At 37.9% G+C, this 25,468-nt stretch overlaps 1 protein-coding gene across 1 annotated transcript in view; it reads left to right on the forward strand.

Annotated features, from left to right (window-relative positions):
* Positions 1-2,928: 2,928 nt before the first annotated feature.
* LOC137281239 (uncharacterized) overlaps positions 2,929-25,468 on the forward strand; it is a 77,241-nt gene continuing 54,701 nt past the window's right edge. Inside the window, exon 1 of the mRNA XM_067812382.1 lies at positions 2,929-3,007. The gene's annotated coding sequence lies outside the window, so the exon portion shown is untranslated. The remainder of the gene's footprint in view (positions 3,008-25,468) is intronic.

Here is a 25,468-nt window from a genome sequence, read left to right on the forward strand (position 1 = left end):
AAGCATAAGATTGTGTGAAACGTGTTCCTGTAACAAAGTGGAAAATGAGTATCATTTCTTGCTTACATGCACTGCTTACGATGACCTACATAACCGTTTTATTCCCGCTGATGTTTTCACTCATCCAACCGTGTGTAAATTCAACCGACTAATGTATAATGGTACTCCCATGGTCTTACGAAATCTTGCCATGTTTATATTTGACGCTAATGATCGGCGTCACCGCAGCTTGAAGGCTGCAAACTTATCTGTATCATGGGCCGATGGCCAAGATTCACATGAATAAAGAAAGAAAGGGATAAATATTTCAATGTCAAAACTCTTAAGGATCTTTTAACCCCTGTTAGTACTCATTAATTTTTGTTTTATTTTAAAAAAAAATGATTTCATGAATGAATTTTGATTGACATGGTATGTAGATAGATGTATTTTTATGATTGGTAGTTTAGATTAGTAACTTGAATTGTTAGTGGCTATACCCTCAAAGGGGGTTGAAGTATTGTAAAAATATTTTCCTCCTGAGCGGTTACGTAAGTCCCAAAACGTTCAAAGTCAATGTAAACTTACCAGGATTTTTAAGCGTAGTATTGTTGCTATTTTAGTTTTGGCTAAAATTTCTTACAATCGTTGAGGGGATGGTGTAAATCCAAATAGGGTCCATGCAGGTAGCAAAGGTACTGTAAGTCCCCAGGGTCCTAGTGTGGTGATCTACCTTCTGTTGTTGGCGATGTATAGCCTGTTTTTATATTGTAATGTCCATATAATGATATCGGTTTTAACTTTCCACGCTAGTTTTAATGCTAATTGTGATATTCTAGTTGTTTTACTGTCCTTCGTCGACAGGTTTTATAATATACATATAGTCGTTTTCAGTTTTGAATGTGCTCATCACGGTATTGCTGGAATATTGCCGATGTGACGTTAAACATTAACTCAATCACTCATTCTTTCCCTAGTTTTTGCCTGGTCCTTGTTATGGTTGCCCAATAAACCGCATGGTTTTGTGAGGTCGGTGTTGTGTTCTGGCGCTGTTTGAACTTTTTGTCTGTATGCCACGATATGTCGCGTATGTCACGATATGTCGCATTGAGCGTTATAGTGACACTCTTAGTTCTATTATTTCTGAGAATATATCATTTTAGTAATGACACCTAGTGTATATTGGCACTTGAAAAGATTATCAGTGCTAAATCATTAGTGTCTTGTAGCACATTACGTAATCACGCATTTTGAGTTTGCTTAGTGCTGCATTCACCAGTTTCCGCCCCACTTCACCATTTGTAACTACTGATAATACACTATTAGACCTCACAAATGACCCCGTACATACGTGGGAACACCCTGCCGAGCCTTTCGTTTTATAAATGAGGGAAACCAGTTATTGTCTACAACTTTAAATTTCCTCATGCGAATCCTATTTTCATTGAGATATCATTACGTCTGACGATGCACTGGAAAGACCAGTAGCGCGGCTGCGTTTTCAAAATAGCGTGTACTCGTCTTTTCCATATGAATGATTACATTATAGGCTAAAACCCCTGTCCCCAACATGGACGTGCTGAATTTATTAAACTCTTCGAACGTTTAACAATTGACTCGTGTCGAGAAGGTGTTTTGATGGACACGATCGCTCTATGACACCTATGTTAAACATGCGGTTTTACTTCACGTCACGGTCAGTATGTTTTGCACTCAGATCTACCTGCAACAACCAGGGATAATCTACATCAGGGATAGGTCACTCGCTCGCTTTTGTACCAATTAACGGGAGCTCCAGCGCCCACAGTCACCTGGTTCGTTCTATTTAACAGAACTTCAGCCAGTTTATTGTATCGTTCGGAATTTTACAGACCCGTGAAGGTCCCGGAGTAGAATAGGCCATGCTTGCCATCAAAGGCGATTATGCTTGTCGTAAGACGCGACTAACAGGATCGGAGGGTCAGGCTCGCTGACATGTTTGACACATGTCATCGGGTCCCAAATGAGCAGACCGACGCTCATGTTGTTGATCACTGGATCATATGGATGGAATATTGCTGGGTAAGACGTAAAAATAAACTCACTCACTCACGGAATTTTACGATGAATAAATTATAGTACGAATTAACAGCAAGTATGATGTGTGAATGAAAGAAAGAAAAAATGAAAGAAAGAAGTATATATGTGAATGAATGAAAGAATAAATGATTCTCCACGTCGATCTAAAAAACTAAGCGTTGTAAACACCTTTCCAGTTTTGTCAAATCATAAGATCAACACACTTCATATACACCCTAACATTTCTTTCAACTAAAGGTATGTTTTCCTTCTAAAGATTAAACGATTGCGTGAAAGAAATTTACATTGAAACAAAGTAGTCTATCTTCGCGGTGAATCGAGAATGGAAGCCAGTGGGCTATAACATATACACCGAAATTTACTACAGATCTACTGTACTAATACTGACAGTAATAATGAAATAATTAGACTTAAACTGAAGTGCTGAACTGAGCTGAGTTTGCTTCTCTTCCACATGTAGGTTTTCAGTTGTCATAATAAACCGGGCTCAATGTTAGATACTACGCGTCCGCTATATTGACTACACTGGTTACGTAATGACCCGCTTCATACGTTCAAGGGCGTTTCGGAGAGTTTCTTCTTCCTTTGTATATTATATAGTCTCTCTGCAACAATTCATCTCATCGTCTCATCTTATCGCACTCTTCTTAATGCAAGTGCTAACTTTACATAACGTGAGCCCACCTGCTGTGATTTTTATCCAGAAACAAATTGTGCACCATCATTTAATACCATAGTAAATACGTTCACCAACTTTTAAGTGCTTTTCACGGGAGTGATGCATCACTGCGGATCGCTGAGGCGTTCCAGTCGCAAAGCAGATTGTAAATACATTAGTTGTACAAAGCCAGTTTTTAACCAACATGGCAAAGAGAGGCTTGATATTAGCACAGTCAACGGTGACGCTACGGATGTGAACAGAAACTGTCCATGTTGAAGTGAAACTTAGGTAAGCAGGCTTATGCTATTAGTTTTCATATTGAAACCAACGAAATCGGCAATTATATGACTTATGATACTTATGAAACGTCTACTATAACACTAGCCGGTTGCACTGCACAAAAGGTCTACAGTTACAACCTTGGTTGATGGCATATTGGTCTGTGCTAAGCTGTCAGTTTTTATGAGGATCATTACAGACACACAACTGTAACTCTCTAGCCTATGACTACCTAGAGAATAACTGTACTTGATGTTATCTGTATAAATTTACACATATTGAAAGTATTATATTTATGCAATAGTCAATATCTATGACGTCAAATCTCCCACTTCATGTTCTACATTATGTTGCGTGGGGCGGTGTTAACATAAGCAGTAATACTTGTTCTCCAATCCAAATTCACTTTAATGGGTAACAATACGTTTAAACCAATGAGAAACCTCACATATTATGACATGGAAAACAGACTGAACTTAACACTATTCCAATATGGCAATGTTTTTCAAGATGATTTAGATAGTGATTCTCATCAAATAAGCTCTTTTCGTCCAAATAGAATTCATTAATTACGGATATTCTGTGTGCATGCGCATACACTCACGTATAATATCCAACTTGATAGGCATTGAAAGTCAGGCCATTTGTAACCGTAATGACAATATCTGTTGGACGACTAAAAGAATGAAAATAAGTTCACTCTTTAAAAAGAATAAACCTGGAACAGTAGCATTTTCCAAGTTATCATATTAGCTTCCACAACCCTAATGAAATAAATGCTGTGTGATGAAATGGATCAGAGAACATTTTAATGACATAAATTCTGCTTCAATGACTCATGTAATGGTAAACATTTACGTGCTGCACACAAATAGTCAGGGTTATTGTCAAATTTGGAATAATCATCTATCTATATACTGACACACTAATAAAATATCAATCGTAAATATACCAATATCCGAAACTTATTTTGACCAGTATATAATCAGTATGTTAGATAACCCATGCCCAAACACGTCAAACTGGTACCGGTAGATTGTTTACCTAACATGTAAAAGATCATCATTTCTTAGTACTTAGTAGGATTACAACAAATTCAAGTGATATGTTTTAATCTCAAATCAATTTGTTAGGTAACAGTAGAATTTGAATCAGCTTCAAACGATTGGTCATTTGCAAACCGAAGCACTTATCTCTCGTGAACAGCATGGGTGGAACATAACGATACATACCACTTTCTATGCTAACAACTCCCTCTGCATTGTATAGGGCGGCAGTTTGATGGGCATCGTTCAGGGTAAACAAGCTCATTGAATGTTGATTGATTCCATCACTTGGAAAATGGAGTGTGTTTCGACTTTGTCATTGTGGAGTTGATTTATAGATAGAATCTGTAAATTAGCTGTCCTATCAGCCTGTTTACAATTTGTTCACCTTGCGCTTCTGTTGGCCCCATCCGACGATGTGCTTCTTGTTAATTTTACCTGTTGTTAATTTGCTGTGTGATACTATGCATATATACGTCCTTTCACCTGGTTGTAGTAACATTACCTTGATACCTTCATTGGAATAAGCATGGAAAGTCCCCTCTATGCATCAAGGAGAAATCGGAATTTGTAAAATTGTACTGTAAAAATGCAGGCAAAAGAGCATTGGATTGCGACTGGCTTTGCATTTTCAATGTAGGTTTTAACATTTTCTAAATAAACAAAAGTCGCAGGTGTCACGACAGAGACATATTTAACACCAGTATATCAAAAGATGAACACACAGATGTCACTTCAAGAATAGCATTAAACAGCAGGCAACTGCAGTTTTGAACATATTTTTCAAACGGTTAAATCAAATACAAGGAAGTGCAGGAATTATCATCTAAGAAACAAAAAGAAGCATAGGTCAACGGAATAAACGATAACACGCTGACTGATTAATTACTGTTATCTTCCAGAGTGGACTTGTCAGAAGGTAGTGTTTATGTGTGTAGATTTACTAATCTACACTGACTACACCCTGTCATAAAGTACCTGTGTAAAAACAACATTTTTCCTCAAACAGGTAACCGACAATGCGTTGATTGACTGCTCATTATTGGCTAACTAAATTACTTTTAAAAGAACGGTGGATGTCATGCAACTGGTTGGCAGGTGTGTGATCTTGGGTGACCAATGAGATTATACACCAATGTGAAACGATATTGAAATGAAATTGAAACGATAGATTTCTTTTCGCATATTAGACTGTTAAAAGACACTTGACATGGACCTTTGACGTTCCTTTACGTGGATATTGATAGATACATACCTCGAACAATGTAATAGCCGGACATTGTTGCAGAAGTTAATCGGTATTATTTGTAATAAATGAGTTTTGTTTTTATTCATTTGTGGCAGTTTCAACATATTGTTTTAGGTTCTTTTTCACAGTAAAGTGTAATGAGACAGACAACATGCACTTAGGGCATGTGTCATGTTATATATTCACTACAAGTATAATGAGATCGTGTACTTTTTATAAAGCTTCAAAATGCATAAAAATGGAATAAACTGAAACGAATTATAAGACAAAATATAAATATGGACATTTATTGTTTTATTCATAACATGTTCTACCACTGGCTGAAGGTTCAACTTTAAAATGTTTTGGTTGTTATCATAAACATGAAGACGGAAATATTATCAAGTGACAAAGATTTCAATCTATACCTTTACTATCAGTTGCGCATGCGGGGGTGCAGCAGAGGTCACGAACCAGTCAAGAATGCTGTTGAAATCATCCCAGAGAAAAAACAATAGCAAAATCAGTCCATTGAAATTGCTCAGGAATAGTGCTCCTTTCAGTGTGTTCTCCATGTGGTTATTTTAGTTTGCCAATCTTGTAGTTTCATGTCACAGGAGATGAGTTATGTGCTAAAGCAGCACACAAACTTCAAAGCGCACTGCTTGTTGACGTCCTGAGCCAAAAAAAAACTTTGGAAAGGTTGGCTTTCTGAGCTGACACATTCTCAAACTACTCAAACTATTGTCATATAAGTGGTAGTAATTCATGAGCATTAAGGGTCAGATTGGTTTTACTTATTTGTGAATTCGGTGCTTTTCATAAACTACAATCTTATTAAGTATTTGTCTCTGGAGGCATCTGTGTTATCAACTTTTCTACTGATTTCTCTATAGATTGTTCAAACCGATCTAAAATGAATAATGTATTGAACATTTAGTCACCTATTATTGTAAAGGACCAAATTACTTAGCTACATTATGAAGTTTTAAAGAAAGAATTCATTTGGGTTGTTGTTTGCCTCAGTCCGCCCTAGTGTGGACAACTTAACCAATTATCTACTAACAAGTTCATGATATTTCGTGAATACACGATGCCGTGGGTGTCGCAATGGCAAGGCTAAAATTTATTCCCTGTCTTATTTGCTCTCTACTTTAATGACCTTGAAACCCTTTTTATGTGAACACATGTAGATGTAATTGGTACTGTATATCGTTTTATTGAGGAACAGCTTAGCATTTACATAAAAGTATTAGGACTATTTTATACAGATGACATTGTTTCGTTACCGGAATGTGCTGAAGAATTACACTTAGCATTGTTTCGTCGTAACTATTCTTTGACATCATATGTTGTCGTCAACGGGTGAGTAATAATGGCTATTATAATACAGAAATAAATCTTTTAGCTTGTGTAAATAACTTTACATTTTTATATGTACTCAAATATGGTGTCCATGTTAAACCTGTTTTCTTTGTTGCTTGTCTCTGAGTCTGGCGCACCGTGTTCGTTCAGCCATAACATTGCATTGCAAGTTTGCAAGTACCAGGAAGGCTACGCTCATTGAACTGAGAAACGTCACGATTTCTAGCCTTCCCTGTCTCTGAACACAAACCCAAATGGGTTGTCTCTCTATTTGTCTACATCTGAATTTACCCGCAGTCTTAAACAACATTTGACTGTTGATTACGCAATGAAAAAACACCTAAATGGTCCATCCCTTAGTTACGAATGAAAAGGCACCAATTACAGAATATATTCAACAACAAGTAGACTATATCTCCATGGAAAGGGTTCACTTTTATGACAAGTAATAAACCCTAGACCTGTCCTCTAAGTCAGTGTGTCCGGTCAACTTTTATTTAATCCACGGTGTAATGTAGGTTTATGTACGTTGTGTTTATTCAAACCGTGACGGGAAAAATATTTGCGCTTCTGTGGATAATACGCACAGCATACGCTTAAAATAGTATTTGGAAAATACTAGGGTCAAATACGTGTATAACAGTCAATGTTAATTGTTGACACTTAGGACAAGAAGGGTGCAGATGAGTGAAGTTATGCTAATGTCAACGGGTTCATATATGGTTGGTGCGTCGACTTCGGATCGGCTCATGGATAGAATGACTGGAGAATTACATACATGCAATACTTTGACGAAGACAAATGATGAATACGTTGAAGAGACGAAGGCATAGTTTAGTTGTTCAGACTTCTTTAGTTGGTTTCACAAGACATGACAAACAAGTATACATGAATGAGGTGAGCGGACTTCCAGCTCAACCCCAGTGATCTCACCTGCGAGCGGCATAATCCTGCTCGCGGTCGTCCCTACAAAGACAGTCGGAATGCTGGCCTCCACACTCACATCTCACTTCTCATCTCTCACGTCCAGTATAGATGTGAGCATACATATATATAGTTTTTAACAACAATAGACAGGCAAAGATTCAACAATGGACAGATAGAGAAGCTAATAGCACTTCCTTCTACAGCTGATGTGATGACAGACACAGCCAAGGGGGATGACCAATAAAGGCCATAAATGTCATATACAGTAATTAATGAAAGTCACAAAGAGGAACAAGGTAGCTGACAAAACAATGTACTCTGCGGTAGTGATAAAGATCAAGATTGCAGAATAATAATAATAACTTAATATCATATAGCCTGGCTACATAGTTTTTGGTCTGTAGAAATATTTGGACATGGCTGTCCTGAAGTAGACACTATAACACTAATATACATACCGATTCCTAGTTGATCGAACAAGGCGACAAACAGGAAACGCTTGTATGTACTTTAAACATGATCCCAACTTCACACATCATATGTAGTAACATTAATTTAAATCACAAATGCATACTATCAAAATACGGCCTATTCCCACACTTCTCATGAATAAGTATGACGTGTTTCACCAGTTCGGCAGGATAGGCTCACTTTTTCACGAACATCTGGTATCAATACGATCTCATAGGAATTCATTGTATTTATAATAGCAGGCACCCGTGGCGAGCCACCTCCTCGTGGTGGGTGCTGGGTAACGCTAATTGTTCGCTGACACACCCGTTGTGGACCCGAGGGAATATTTGGTCCACCAACCCGCTTGCCGTGGGTTGCGGCCCTGTGTCGGTGGAGGAGGGGATCCTGGTGGTTGAGGGCATGGGACCAGGACCAGTGTTCCTATTGCTCAGCACACCACTTCGACCCCAACTTTACCTAGACGGGTGGTTGAATGGGCCCGGTTCAACCAATCGGCTGGTCACGCCAAGCCCTGAGCATTACTTTATGTAATATTTAAAAAAATGTTGATGTTATATTATTTGATGTATATTATTAGGTCTTGGCCGAGTTTTTGACTTTCTGAATTTCAATTTTACAAATTCATGCTTTTGCCTAGAGTCGTATGCCCAGAAGGCGGTGGCTCATGGGCCAATCTGGTGGAATTATTAATCTTTTAATTCTTCTGCTGGAGTATGTCATGCGGGTATCCTTGGTGCTGTAAGCTGGAGGCCCCCTTACTTTAGCATTGTCCTTGTGATACTCCGTGGTGGTTGGGGAGCTCAGATGATGAACCAAATTAAACTATCCATAGCTTATGAAATTCCACCCAAGAAAACAAAATGTTTACTTGAAACTGACCCTGATAATACTGACCACAGGCCGTGTGCATCGACTGAATATTGGTCCGGTTTCCTTGTGATTGAGACTCCTGACAAGACACCTTTATATTTGAACCCCTTTGCTGTATCCAAAGGTATTCAAGTCATTGCTGTGGATGTGAAAAACATTAGACGCCTGCGTTCGGGTGCACTGTTAGTTGAGTGCGAGAAAAAATAGCAATCAACTAACCTGATGAACATGAAATCTTTCGTGGGCATTCCGGTCACGGTCTCTGTTCACAAAACCCTGAACACAAGTAAAGATATTGTCAGAGATCGTGATCGACTGTCTGTTGATATGTCAGAACTTCACATAGCATCTGAAATGAAAGATCAAGGAGTGCTTTATGTCAAGTGTTTTTCAACCCGGAAAAATAATGAAACTATCAAACATGTATCTGTTTTCCTTCTCGTCTCCAAATGCTTAAGCTTCTAAGTCAGTAAAGGCAGGTTACTGTAACACCCAAGTTGAGACATGCATTCCTGATCCGCTCAGATGTTTTAAATGCAGGAAATACGGACACGGTGAATCTACCTGTACATTGTCTGTTGTGTGTGCTCACTGTGGAGAGAAGACACACACAACAGAAGAGTGTGACAGCGATTTAAAGAAACAACACGAACTGCTCAAGCGACCATTCATCTTCGAAACAGTGTCCAATTTGGAAAGAGCAAATGGCAATAAACAGAATAAAGTTTACTCAAATTATCTCCGTTTCTGAGGCAAAAAATGGTGAAGAGATCTGACCTTACAGAAAGTTATGCTACAATAGCAAACACCTCACCTGTGTACAACTCTAAAATAACGAATACCCTGCTATGTCATCAGAGACTGAGGAATCACTTCCTAGTACATCAAAGTCTTCTTCTGATCACAAATCATCATCTCAGTCACACCCAAAGTCTCAATCAACAGCTGATAGTCAGCAAACCGTTACAAGTAAACCTAAGCCTAAGCCTGATGCTTCAAAACACCAAAGTGGCAGAGTCCCTAAAGGGTAATATAATAAAATTCAAATGTTTAATACACGTGAGTCTCTTGAAGAGATGGACGTTTCTGAAAACATCCATTCCAGCGCACATAGCTTGTCGCCCTCCAAAAGAGTGCTGAGTAGATCCCCAATAAATCCACCCCAAAGATAGTTTATTCCAATAGTATTGTGCAGTGGAACTGCAAAGGATTGAGGACTAATTTACATTAATTACAGCTATCAGTCCAAGATTTTACACCTTCAGCAATATGTCTTCTGTAAGGTCAGTCTCCAAGAGACTTATTTAAACAAACAGATACACATGACCTTCGTGATTTTAATGCATATCATTGTTTTTCACCTCCGGGTGATAGGGCCACTGGCGGATCATCCATTCTAATCAGACAAAACGTTATTCAAAGCCATGTTGCACTTATTACTAATATGCAGGCTGTTGCAATGAGAATTACTTTACATGTAGCATTTACGCTATGCTCTCTCTATATTTCGCCGTCTTTGACGTTTGCCAAAACTGATCTTCAAGTTCTATATGACCAACTCTCGAAGTCCTGTATTATAATGGGAGATTCAAATGGGCATAGCCCACTCTGGGGTAGTGTAAGTACAAACGCTAAAGGTAAATTGTTGGAGGACGTTTGCCCTGACAATGACTTATGTATTTATAATGATGGCTCCAGCACATATTTACACCCTGGTAAAGGGACCTATTCTGCTCTTGACTTGTCATTGACAAATTCCGAACTATTAAATGAATTCGAATGGTCAGTCCACGATGACCTCTGTGGAAGTGACCGTTTTCCTACTATATTAAAAGCTGTAACTCCATCTGATGTTCCTCCATCATCAAGACGAAATTTTAAAACGGCTAACTGGGCTTTATATGAAACACTGTGTGCTGAAAAACTTAAACCTGAACGTTTTGTTGACATTCCTCATGCTGTTAAATGTTTTGTCTGATGAACTGAATCCATAGCTGTTGAGTGTATACCAAATTCCTCTGCAGCTCCACATATTCGAAAACCATGGTTCAGCGATGAATGCAAACAAGCTAGGAAGGCAAGGAAAAAAGCAGAACATTATTTGGTGCATAATTTAAATAAATTTAAAATTTTAAATGCTAAAGCGCGGCGTACTTTTAAACAGAGCAAACGCCAATCTTGACAAAATTATGTATTCAAGATAAATTCGAGGACACCCACGTCCAAGGTATTAAACATGGTCCAGAAAATTAAAGGTAAAGGTACTCAGTCTAGTGTTCGTCATCTTAAAAATGGAGATAAATTCCTTATGGATAAATCAGATATCGCAAATAAACTGGGTGAAACCCTCGCTAAACATTCTTCCTCTTGTAATTATACACCTAAATTCCAGCAGTATCAAAATTAACAAGAAAGAAGAACTATTAATTTCAATTCAGATAATGGGGAACATTATAATGAAACGTTTTCTATTCATGAACTCCATACTGCTCTTCATCAAGCTCATGACACAGCTACAGGAGCTGACAGCATACATTTTAGACTTTTGAAGCACTTACCAGAATCCTCAGAAACGCTCTTATATATTTTTGATGATATTTGGACTTCCGGGAAATTTCCTTCTACATGGCGTGACGCTATAGTAGTACCAATACCTAAACCTGGACGTGATCATGCCGATCCGTCCAATTATCGACCTGTTTGACTACCCCTCTGTGTTTGCAAAACCATGGAACGCATGATAAATAATCAACTTGTTTGGTACTTGGAAACTAATAACCTTATAACAGATATACAATGTGGTTTCTGTAAAAACAGAAGTAATGTCGATCACTTAGTGCGTTTAGAATCATTTGTGAAAAATGTGCTGATTAATAAACAACATGCTGTGTCTATCTTTTTTGATCTTGAGGAGGCATATGACACAACCTGGAAATATGGCATCTTTAGAGATTTACATGATTTCGGTTTGCGAGGTCGTTTGCGTGAATTCATAGGTGTCCCACAAGGCGGTATTTTGTCTGTCACACCTTTTAGTATAAAGATAAATAGTTTATCAAACGTTTTAAAGGATTCAATTGATGGATCGTTGTTTGTGGGTGATTTTAATATTTCTTCCCGTGGGAAAATTATGCATACTATTGAATGGCAACTGCAGCTGTGTTTAAACAAAATAAATAAATGGTGTCTTGAAAACGGCTTTACATTTTCTAGATCCAAAACAAATTGTATCCAAGTTTTTAGAAAACATAAGCCACATAAGGACCCAGAACTATCTCTAGATGAGACTCCATCAGAGTGTGCTAAAGAGGCCACGTTCTTGGGCCTAATCTTTGACTCCCACTTAACATTTCTGCGTCATATTAAGTTCCTTAAAACTAAATGCCTGAAGGCTCTTGACTTGTTGAAAGTTGTTTCCAACTCAGTGGGGAGGGGATCAAGAGACCCTCTTACGCCTATATCGATCACTGGTCTGTTCAAAAGTCAAATGTGTGAATTGTTCGGGTTCACACCTATCTTCCTCTAAGGAGTGCATGGTTTGGAAATTTGAAATGGTCATCCAACGCATCAAAACAGAAAAGAATGTCAGTTTTTCAGAAGCAAGAAAGTTAGCTGCTTCAGTTACACCATCTAGCAACACTCCACTACAGGGTAAGTCAACATATGTTGAAGCGCTGAAGCCCTCTACTCGTTCCGTTGATTGTCAAATTGACTTAACCTGGATGACTACACAGACACCTATGTGCGTTAATGATCTCACTTTTGTCGCAAGTGCTGTTGGATGACTTTGCACGTTGTCTTCACTTTATGTTCTCTTTACATTCCACCATCATTCTGTGTTAAGCAATCAGATCCGCAAGAGTTATATGATCAACTACCTAAACCTTGTGCTATCACCGGTGACCTGAACGGCCACAATCCACTTTGGGGTGGTACAGTTACAGACACAAAAGGAAAAGTCCTTGAGGATTTCATCTTGAATAATGATTTATGTATATTCAATGATAATTCTCCTGCTTACCTCCTTCCTGGAACCTTTAAGTTATTCTTCAATAGATCTTTCGGTTACAGACTCAAACTTATTAAATGAATTTGAATGGTCTAAGGTGTGGAATATGGTCCAAAGAATAAAAGGCAAAGGTTCCAAATCCTCTGTTAAACATCTTAAAGAAGGTGATACATTGATAACTGGTAAGGGTGATATTGCTAATAAAATCGGTGAAACTCTTTCCAGAAATTCATCATCATCAAATTATATACCTGAATTTCAGAAATATAAAAGTCGACAAGAAAAACAAAGAATTAATTTTGACTCTAATAACGGTGAAGATTATAATGAAGTATTTTCATTACATGAGCTGCATACTGCTCTCGAGCAAGCTCATGACACTGCCGCTGGTGATGACAACATTCATTACCAATTACTGAAACATTTACCTGAGACATGTCTTTTAACACTTTTGGAAATATTTGACCATATTTGGATTTCAGGAAACTTTCCTCAATCGTGGCACAATGCCATTGTAATCAACATACCAAAGCCTGGCCGGGATCGTACAGATCCATCAAATTACCGCCCTATATCGTTAACCAGTTGCGTTTGTAAAACCATGGAACAAATGGTAAACAATAGATTAGTCTGGTATTTGGAAACGAATAATCTTATCACAGATATTCAATGTGATTTCCGGAAAAACCGAAGTACTATTGATCATTTGGTACGATTAGAATTCTATGTTAAAAATGTTATTGCAAATAAAGAACACGTTGTATCAATTTTCTTCTATCTGGAGAAAGCATATGGAAGTATGGCATTTTGAAGGATTTACATGATTTTGGTTTGAGAGGTCGTTTACCTCATTTTATGTAACAATTTTTAAAAGACAGGCAGTTTCAAGTCCGAGTAGGTTCAACTCTGTCTGACCATTACGATCAGGATCAGGGTGTCCCACAAGGGAGTATTTAGTCTGTTACTTTATTTAGTATTAAAATAAATAGTCTTTCTAAAGTTTTAAATGACGCAGTTAATGGATCACTTTTTGTGGATGATTTTAATGTTTCTTGTCGTGGCAAAAATATGCATGCCATAGAGAGGCAGTTACAATTATGCCTAAAATAAAATCTATAAATGGTGTCTTGAAAAAAGTCCAAAACAAACTGTATACATTTCTGTAGAAAATATAAACCGCATAGAGACCCAGAAGTATGTTTAAATGGCACACCCATCAAAGTTGTAAAGGAAGGCAAGTTCTTGTGACTTATTTTTTACTCTCATCTGACTTTCCTACTACACATTACGTACTTAAAAAATAAATGCCTGAAGGCACTTGACTTACTGAAAGTAGTTTCGAATTCTAAGAGGGGAGGAGACCAAACTACACTCTTACACTTATACAGATCTCTCGTCCGCTCGAAACTTGATTATGGCTCCATTGTATATGGTGGAGCATGTAACAGCAATCTCAAACTATTAGATATTGTCCACCACCAAGGTCTAAGACTTTGTCTTGGAACTTTCAGAACTTCCCCAGTTGACAGTCTCTAAGTCGAGGCCGATGAGCCATCTCTTACCCAACGACGTATCAAATTATCTTTACAGTATCTCACTAAACTATATTCCAATAAGTCCAACCCTGCATTTAACTGTGTTTCTAATACTCTTTATGCGGCTCTATACAATAAAAAGTGTTCTCTTGTTCCGCCGCTTGGTATAAGAATGAAACCTTTCCTCTCTGCTGCTGGAATTGAGCTGGAAAATATATCTCCCTCCCGTCTGATTTCGTCTCCTCCTTGGCAGTTAGTGAGACAAGATGTTGACCTAACACTGACAGCATTTAAAAAATCAGAAACAAATGAATTACAATATAAACAAGAATATAATCAATTAAAAAGTAAATAGTCCAGTTACAAATCCTTATGTACAGATGGGTCCAAGGATGGTGGCGCCGTGGCTTCTGCCACCGTCATTGGATCCAGAATTACTATCGTCCCGATTACCCGACAATAGCTCTATTTTTACTGCAGAAGCAAACGCAATACCAACGGCTCTAAAATATATTCAAAAACACCTTAGACATCAACAATATATAATCTATTCAGACTCTCTTTCTTGCCTTCAGGCGATTAAAAACGTATCATGTAAACATCCACTTTTAATATAAATTATTGAGTTATATAATGATCTTGCTACTGGCCAATACGACATCGTCTTTTGTTGGTTACCCAGTCACGTTGGTATTACCGGGAACAAAATGGCCGATCGTGCTGCGAAGGCAGCACTCAACAAATCTGTGACACCACTTCTTATTCCCTGTTTTGATTATAAAGCTGTTATCAGATCTTACATCCGGGATATAATCCAGAAGAGCTGGGACATTCAAGTAGGTATCAATAAATTACATGAAATAACATCCAATATTGGTAACATCTACTTGGGTTGTCAGTCCAGATTTGAGGAGGTCATCTTACGACGATGCCGTATTGGCCACACCAGGTATACACATCAATATCTATTGATAGGTGAAGATCCTCCTTGTTGTATCCCTTGTGATGAACGAATCACACTCAAGCATGTCTTGCTTGACTGTGTAGAATATTCCATCACAAGGGATAAATATATAATTCACGAACTTTGAAGGATCTTTTTTTAAATAATAGTTCTCATTTAATTATTGCTTTTTAAAAATATTTAGATTTGTTGTCTGAGTTGTAAATAGATAGATATTTTACGAATGGAAGTTTCAATTAGTAACTGACATTGTTAGTGGCAGTATCCTCGAGGGGGGTTAAAGTACAGTGAAATTATTGTCCTCCCGAGTCCCATAACATTCTAAGTAAATTAAAGCTTTCCACTGTTTTACTCGTAGCATACGTGTAGTTTTAATATATGGTTAGATATGACGAAATTGGTAACGGCTGAAGGGATGATGTAAATCCAGCTAGGGTCCATGTAGGTAGCGAAAGTACTGTAAGTCCTATGGTCCCTAGTATGGCGATCTACCTTCAGTTGTTGGTAATCTATAGCCCGTTTTTATATTGTATTGTCCTCAGTAATGACACTGTTTTAGATATCATAACTAGTGTTAAATGAATGCCTGTGATATTTTAGTGATTTTGCTGTTCTTTGTCAACAGTTTTTAGATTGTTCCAAGTATTATTGATATATATCATGGATTTTTTTGTATTGTTCTCGTCACGATATGGCTGCGATATTGCCGATGTGACGATAATTATTAACTCACTCACTCCCTCACCTAACGTTACCGATCCAATTCAAACATTTTCTGATGAACTTAATACTATTGCTGACAAATGTATTTCCAAATCCAGCAATGAGAGAAAGAAGTCAGAAAAGTATTTTTCCGTCGACGTCCATAATTTGAACCATTTTAAAATTTCAAATTCCAAGGCTCGTCGCACTTTCAAGCAACATAAACGACAGTCATGGCAAAATTATGTTTCTAAAATCAACTCACGAACACCAATTTCTAAGGTTTGGATTATGGTGAAGATAATTAAAGGTAGGGGATCCAAATGTAGTGCCCACCATCTAAAGGAGGGTGATACTCTTCTAACTGAAACTTCTGTTATTGCAGATAAAATTGGTGAAACGTTTGCTAAACATTTCTCCTCATCTAACTATTTGCCGGCATTTAAGAAATTTAAAGACCAAGAAGAAAAAAAGAAAATTAATTTTAATTCAGACAATGAGGAGGATTATAATGATTTTTTTTTCCATTCATGAACTCCATACTGCCCTTGGGCAAGCTCATGACACTGCTTCAGGGCCCGATAATATACATTATCAGCTATTTAAATATTTACCTGAATCATCTTCAGAAACACTATTGACTATCTTTGACAACATATGGACTTCTGGCCATTTCCCATCATCATGGAGAAATGCTATTGTCATTCCTATCCCTAAAGCTGGCTGGGATCATACTGATACCGACCAATATCACTTACTAGCTGTGTTTGCAAGACTCTGGAACGCATGATTAATAACCGTTTAGTTTGGTACCTGGAAACCAACAACCTCATCACTAACATTCAGTGTGGTTTTCGCAAAAACCGAAGTACCATCGATCATTTGGTGCGTTTGGAATCTTTTATTAAAAATTCCATCTTGAATAAACAGCATGCTGTATCATTTTTTTTCGACCTTGAAAAGGCATATGATACGACATGGAAGTATGGCATTCTAAAAGATCTCCGTGACTTCGGTATGAGGGGTCATTTACCCCAATTTATATCTCAGTTTTAGAAGACAGACAATTTGAAGTAAGAGTAGGCTCTACCCTGTCTGACCATTACAATCAGGATCAGTGTGTCCCACGAGGAAGTAATTTATCTGTTACCTTGTTTAGCATTAAAGTCAATAGTTTATCAAAAGTCTTAAATGATTCAATCGATGGATCACTCTTTGTGGATGATTTTAACATTTCTTGTCGCGGTAAAAACATGCATACTATTGAAAGGCAGTTGCAGTTATGTTTGAATAAGATGATGAAAGAATCACAGTCAAGCATATCTTACTTGACTGTGTTGAGTATTCCATCACAAGGGACAACTATTTCAAATCAAGAACTATGAAGGATCTTTTTAGCAATAATAGTTCTCATTTAATTATTGCATTTTAAAAAGAATTAGATCTGTTAACTGATTTGTAAGTAGATAGGTATTTTATGATTGGAAGTTTAAATTAGTAACTCAATTTGTTAGTGGCCGTACTCTCAAAGGGGGTTAAAGTACTGTAAAATTATTGTCCTCCTGAGAGGGTATATAAGTCCCGCAATACTTGATGCAAGTTTAAGTTTTCCGGGTTTTTTAATCGTAGTATTTTTGTCATTTTAATGTATGGCGAATTCTCCGCATAAAACTAATGGCTGAAGGGATGGTGTAAATCCAACCAAGATCCATGTAGGTAGCAAAAGTAATGCAAGTCCCCATGGTCCTTAGTAGGGTGATCTACCTTCAATTGCTGGCAATCTATAAGCCATTTTTATATTGTATTGTCCTCTGTAATTGAAATGTTTTACACCTAAACACTAGTTTTACATCTTCTGTGATATTCTAGTTGGTTTTGCTGTCCTTCGTTGACAGGTTTTTATAATGTGCCATTGATTAATGTGTAGTTTTGTAATTAATTGTTCTCGTCACGATATGGCTGGAATATTGCCGATGTGAATTTAAATGTAAATGTAAATTTTAACTCACTCACTCACTCATAGCCTAGTCTTTTCCAAATTATAAATAGCTATCTGTTTCGCTGCGATTAAATAGAGGGTAAAATTCCTGCAACTCTCCATTCCTGAAACAAATAATGGAGCCCACGCCATTGAGGCCACATTAGTCTTAAGGAATGGAGAGTTGCGAGGATATTACCCCACGCAAATTACATTCAAAGTATTGGTAATTTCATAAGCCAAATGTAAGGTAATGGTGTCACAGAAGTGGTACATACTCCATTCATGAAAATTAATGGAGTGAACAAACAACGGGGTGACGTCACAAATGTAATTTAACACCAGTACCTCGTGAACATCCAGGTTTCAATTGGTCTTCCCTGTGAAGATCCAGGTTTGAATTGGTCTTCAGCAACCCATGCATGTAAGAAGCAACTAACAGGATCGGGTGGTTGACACACGACGTCCTTATCCTCATTGCGTCATATGGCCGGATTATTGCTGAGGTATTATACAAGAAACCAGCCAACCATACAACACATTTGCGCGGAAGAGTTGTGTCCCTTGTATAGATAGGCAGACAGACAGATTTATTCAATAAAAAAGGCAATAGGTCCATGATTTACACATATGTGTAACTACTATGAATACTTCTGTCATGATATATATCCCAAACAGACCCGGTATGAAAACAGATTAATAGTGGTGGGCCAGTGTTTGCATACTTAATATAAATACATGAACAGAAATTTGCCATGCAAGGTAGAGGCATTACTGTGAGTCAGAGGTAACTTTAAAAGCTAAGTGCTTATAAATTTATAGTGATTACCCTCAGTATCCACCCGTGTCCTGTCTCTGTCACATTATGTAATTAGACAGGAGTGATACCTGTACACATGAAATGTTTTTATGTCTCTTGGTTGCAAACAAACTACATCCATTTTTCTCGGATGACTGGATCCGAAGAAAACTGGGGCAAACTCTTGTCTGTTTCAAGTAATGCTTTGCACTTGGATGATCTTTCCAACCACGCAGTAGTTCACCATCTCTACTGGACCGAGAACATATATTTACAAAACCCAACATCTCCATATACATTCTTTATGGATAACAACTTCTTCTACTGTACTTGATGCGTCGTTTCAGTATGGATTCACATACCGTTGTCAAACAAAATCATATACATTTAAGGCCGGGCGGGACAACTTAGGAATTGCCAGCGAGTCCTAACTTGACACACAGAAGGGAGCAAGCTACAAAGATATATTTTATATCACTGGAAAGATCTGGAGGAGATGAACACGAAAAGTTCATTTGCCAGTGTGTTCACGTGTTAATAAGCTCACAGATTGGCTCTGAAAATGCATTTCTGCAGAAATTTCTGGCAGAATGTTTTTCTGCAGGAATTCCTAGCAGAAATCTTTTTTCCCGCAGAATTTTTTTCCTGCAGAAATTTCTGGCAGAAATATTTTATGTCACTACCAGAATTATCATATTAACATATTAGAGAGTATAAGTAATGATACTGCTGCGTGAGTGGTAGTTTCATGTTTATTCCAAGTAATAAGCACTTTGCGTGATAAACGGATCTGATATTTTTGTTTCGCTACCAGAATTATCTTAGTTGAATAAGATTAACACAATCGTTAAATAATTTAATATAGACCTTCTTTAAATGATGTCGTTTTCCCTGTTTAAAGCCTATTAGTACCAGTACCAGTTTTGGGATGCATTTTCTAATCCCAATAAGCCTACATTGTTTTTGTATGCGACTTGGGTTGAAGGCGAATAGAGACGAAACCGGACATATACTACATACATACAATAATAACAATGTACGACGTGTGAGCCATAATTTAAATTCATCAACATGCCCTTTTCGGGTATTCAAATTATGGCTCACACGTAAACAGATCTGTATGACCAACTTCCGAAGCACTCTATTATAATGGGAGATTTAAATGGGCTACAAACACTAAAGGTAAATTGTTGGAGGACTTTTGTTCTGACAATGATTTATGTGTTTATAATGATGGTTCCAACACATATATACACCCTGGTACAGGGACTTACTCTGCTCTTGACGTGTCACTCACAAATTCAGAACTACTAAATGAATTTGAATGGTCAGTCCACGATGATCTCTGTGGAAGTGACCATTTTCCTACTGTATTGAAAGCTGTAACTCCATCTGATGTTCCTCCATCATCAAGACGAAATTTTAAAAAGGTTAACTGGGCTTTAGATGAAACACTGTGTGCTGAAAAACTTAAACCTGAACATTTTATTGACGTTCCTGATGCTGTTAAATGCTTTTCTGATCACCTGAACTCCATAGCTGATGAGTGTATACCAAATTCCTCTGCAGTTCCACACATAAGAAAACCATGGTTCAGCGATGAATACAAACAAGCTAGGAAGGCAAGGAAAAAGGCAGAATATTATTTCCGTCGCCATCCCATGGTGCCAAATTTAAATAAATTTAACATTTTAAATGCTAAAGTGTGGCGTACTTTTAAACAGAACAAACGCCAATCTTGACAAAATTATGTATCCAAAATAAATTCTCGGACACCCATGTCTAAGGTATGGAACATGGTCCAGAAAATCAAAGGTAAAGGTACTAAACCTACTGTCCATCATCTTAAACATGGAGATCAATTGCTTACTGATAAATCAGATATTGCTAATAAACTGGGTGAAACCCTTACTAAACACTCTTACTCTTCTAATTATGTACCAAAATTCCAGCAATATCAAAAACAAAAAGGAAAGAAAACTATTAATTTTAATTCTGATAATGGGGAAGATTATAATGAAACGTTTTCTATTCATGAACTGATAACATACATTATCAACTCCTGAAGCACTTACCAGAATCCTGCCTAGAAACTTTCCTAAATATTTCTGATGATATTTGGACATCGGGCAACTTTCCTCCATCATGGCGTGACGCCATAGTAGTACCAATACCTAAACCTGGACGTGATCATACCGATTCATCCAATTATTGTCCGATTTCATTAACAAACTGTGTTTGCAAGACCATGGAACGCATGATAAATAATCGACTTGTTTGGTACTTGGAAACAAATAACCTTATAATTGATATACAGTGTGGTTTCCGCAAAAACAGAAGTACTGACGATCATTTAGTGCGTTTAAAATCATTTGTGAAAAATGCACTAATTAATAAACAACATACTGTGTCTATCTTTTTTGATCTCGAAAAAGCATATGACTCAACCTGGAAATATGGTATTTTAAGAGGCTTACATGACTTCGGCTTGCGAGGTCGTTTACCTCAATTTATAGCCAACTTTTTAAATGATAGACAGTTTCAAGTACGAGTGGGTTCTACCCTGTCTGATCATTACAATCAGGATCAGGGTGTTCCACAAGTCAGTATTTTGTCTGTCACACTTTTTAGCATAAAGATAAATAGTTTATCAAAAGTTTTAAAGGATTCAATTGATGGATCGTTATTTGTGGATGATTTTAATATTTCTTGTCGTGGTAAAATATGCATACAATTGAGCGGCAACTGCAGCTGTGTTTAAACAAAATAAATAAATGGTGTCTTGAAAACGGCTTTAAATTTTCTAAATCCAAAACTAATTGTATACATTTTTGCACAAAATATAAACCACATAAGGACCCAGAACTATCTCTAGATGGCACTCCCATCAAAGTTGTAAAGGACGCCAAGTTCTTGGGCCTAATCTTTGACTCCCATTTAACATTTCTGCCTCATATCAAGTCCCTTAAAACTAAATGCCTGAAGGCTCTTGACTTGTTGAAAGTTGTTTCCAACTCAAAGTGGGGAGGGGATCAAGCGACCCTCTTACACCTATAACGATGACTGGTCCGTTCGAAACTCGATTATGGCGCTTCTTGATTCTGTCCACCATCAAGGCTTAAGACTTTGCCTTGGGTCTTTCAGAACTTCACCTATTGATAGTCTTTACGTTGAGGCTGATGAACCATCTCTTACTCAACGTCGTATAAAATTGTCTTTACAATACATTACTAAATCATATTCTAATGAATCTAACCCTGCATATAACTGTGTGTTCAATCCCCTTTATGAGGATTTGTATAACAAAAAGTCTTCTCTTGTTCCACCTCTTGGTCATAGAATTAAACCATTTCTTTCTTCTGCCGGTATTGAGCTTGAGAGTATATCACCTTCCTGTCTTCTTTCTTCTCCTCCTTGGCAATTGGTTAGACCACAAGTTGACCTAACATTAACATCATTTAAAAAATCAGAAACAAATGACTTGATGGATCCAAGGACGGTGGCACAGTGGCTTGTGCTTGTGTCATTGGATCCAGAACAATATCTTCTAGATTACCAGATAATAGTTCTATTTTTACAGCAGAAGCTAACGCCATATTAACAGTTATCAAATATATTCAAATACACCCTAAACGTAAGCAATATATAATCTATTCCGATTCTTTTTCTTGCCTTCAGGCTATTAAAATATTTCTTGCAAACATCCACTTTTAATAGAAATTATTGAATTGTATAATGATCTTGCGAGTGACTGGGACACCCAAGTAGGCATAAATAAATTACATGAAATAAAACCGTATACTGGTTATACCTACTTGGGTTGTCAGTCCAGATTTGAAGAGGTCATCATGTGACGATGTCGCATTGGCCACACGAATATATACTGAAAGGTGAGGATCCTCCGTTTTGTATCCCTTGTGATGAGACAGTCACGGTCAAGCATATCCTGCTTGACTGTGTTGAATTCTCCGTCACAAGGGATAAATGTCAAAACATTAAGGACCTTTTTACCACTGTTAGTTGTCATTTAATCATTGTTTTTTTTTAAAGGAAATCGATTTCATGGTTGAATTTTGAACAATATGTTTCTGTAGATAGATATATTTTAATTATTGGTTGTTTAGATTAGTAACTAGAATTGTTAGTGGCTGTACCCTCAAAGGAAGTTGAAGCATTGTAAAATTATTGTCCTCCTGAGAGGGTACGTAAGTCCAAAAACATTTGATGTAAATTTAAGTCTACCAGGTTTTTAATTGTAGTATTCGTGTTATTTTAATTTTGACTAGCATTTCATACACTCTCCAGCGGCCGAAGGGATTATGTAAATCCAACTAGGGTCCATGCAGGTAACCAAGGTACTGTAAGTACCCATGGTCCCTAGTATGGTGATCCAGTCGTTGGATATCTATAGTCTGTTTTTATATTGTTTTGTCTAGATAGTGCTATTAGTTTTAACTTTCCACACTAGTTTTAAATTGTAATCGTGATATTCTAGTTGTTTTACTGTCCTTTGACGACAGGTTTATTTATGAAATACATATCTTCCATTTCAGTGTTAAATGTTCTCGTCACGATATGGCTGAAATATTGCCGATGCGACGTTAAGTATTCACTCACTCACTCACTCACTGACTAGTAGAAAGTAGTTTTCATTGTCTAACTTGATGAAAACAAACCATAATCTAAATAATTTTAACGGACTTAACCCATGACAAAAACATTTCAGTATTTAATTGCGAGGCCTGAGTCAGTATAACATTACTTCGACCACAATCTCGCTTCCGAGGAAGAAATTGTTAGTTCATGCAAAATACTTTTGGTCAGCAATGTATAGTAAGTAGACTTGATTTTATAACCCGATGAAAACAAGTCTAAATAGCATTTTCTATCCTGGAAGCGAGGTACGGGCGAACCATCCGATTTAGTATATACCACAGGCTTCCACAACGCTCGCTTCGCACACAGAAACAATCCATTAAGCACAAACAGGGTCCGGTGGAAATGTGTGCATAGCGACACCGTCACCCGACCCCAAGGTATTGACGGTAACACAACAATTCGTTATGTCTTTGTTGACGTCGGAAAATCAGGAAAATGACGAGCTTCATACACGTTTTCTATACAACCAATTGATAATCGCTCCTCCCATGACGTCACTGCAGCGCTCTTGCGGCAGAGTTACGGAAACTGTCTCTGGTTCCGTTGGCGGGCAAGAGGGTTCATGACCGAGAAGGCTAAAATTGTAACGGTTTTCGGTTCAGTGAGCGTAGCCCTCGCCGTACTTCCAATGCAATGTTATGACTGAATGAACACAGCGCGCCCCACTCGAAGGTTCTGATATATTACAACGAAAACAGGATTAACGTGGACGCTCTTCAATTTGAGCACATATGAAAATGGCAAGTTGAAAATAAAGTTGTTTACATGTCGTCATTATCCGTGGTATCACATTCACTGAATGTAAAAAGTTCAGAGACGTAGTCTGTGTAGGCGATGTCCCCGATTATGTTGTTTACATTATTGTCCATCAGGGTTTAGAGTCCTGAATCAATGTTCATGGAGCACCTTTTCCTGGGTAGGCTCGCAACAGTTGCATCTTCCTCCTCTTCCTTCCGGCACCAGTGGCGAGCCACCTCCTCGTAGTGGGTGCTGGGTAATGCCAAGAGCTCGCCGACACCCCCGTAGTGGACCCGGGGGGATATTTGGTCCACCAACCCGTTTGCCGTGGGTTGCGGCCCGTGTCGGCGGAGGAGGGGATCCTGGTGGTTGAGGGCAATAGGGGCCTGCAATCGTGTTCCTGTTGCTCAATACACCACTTTGGCCCTGATTTCGCCTAGACGGGTGGTCGAATGGGCCCGGTTCGACCAATCGGCTGGTCATGCCAAGCCCTGTGCGTGGATTATGTAAATGTACAAATTTGATTTTATATTGTTTCAATTTAGGTCTTGGCTTTTCACTCATATAACACTTGTAAATTTGCAAAGTGATGTTATTAACTTTACCTAGAGTCTTATGCCCAGAAGGCGGTGGCTCATGGGCCAATCTGGTAGATCGATTAATTTTCTATTAATCTTCTGCTGGAGTATACCATTTCAGTATCCTTGGTGCTACCAGTCAGAGACCCACTGGTGTATAGCATTGTCCATATGATACTCGGTGGAGGGTGGGGAGCTGGGATGGTGAACTTTCTATTATTAACCATGGCTCAACCAAAAAAACATAAACGAGCACTAGATGAGTGTTTGTCCTCTGATGAGGAAAATATCACAAACAGATATCCAGATACATGGAGTAGATTCTTGGTTGTATCTTCGACTGATGGTGAACCACTCAAGCTAAATCCGTTTGCCACATCAAAAGCAATTTATGGACTTGTGGGTGATGTCCAAGCTGTCAGAAAAATTAGATCAGGGTTTCTCCTCATAGAGTGTAAAACAGCAAAACAATCAGCTGCCCTCATAGCCACAAAACAGCTTGCAAATACTGAAGTTTCAGTTTCTCTTCACAAGTCTCTGAACAGTAGCAAAGGCATCTTGAGGGACAGGGACCGCTGGCTTGCCCACATGAGTGAAA

This window comes from Haliotis asinina, chromosome 4 (genome assembly GCF_037392515.1).
Source record: "Haliotis asinina isolate JCU_RB_2024 chromosome 4, JCU_Hal_asi_v2, whole genome shotgun sequence".
Classification (NCBI taxonomy): domain Eukaryota; kingdom Metazoa; phylum Mollusca; class Gastropoda; order Lepetellida; family Haliotidae; genus Haliotis; species Haliotis asinina.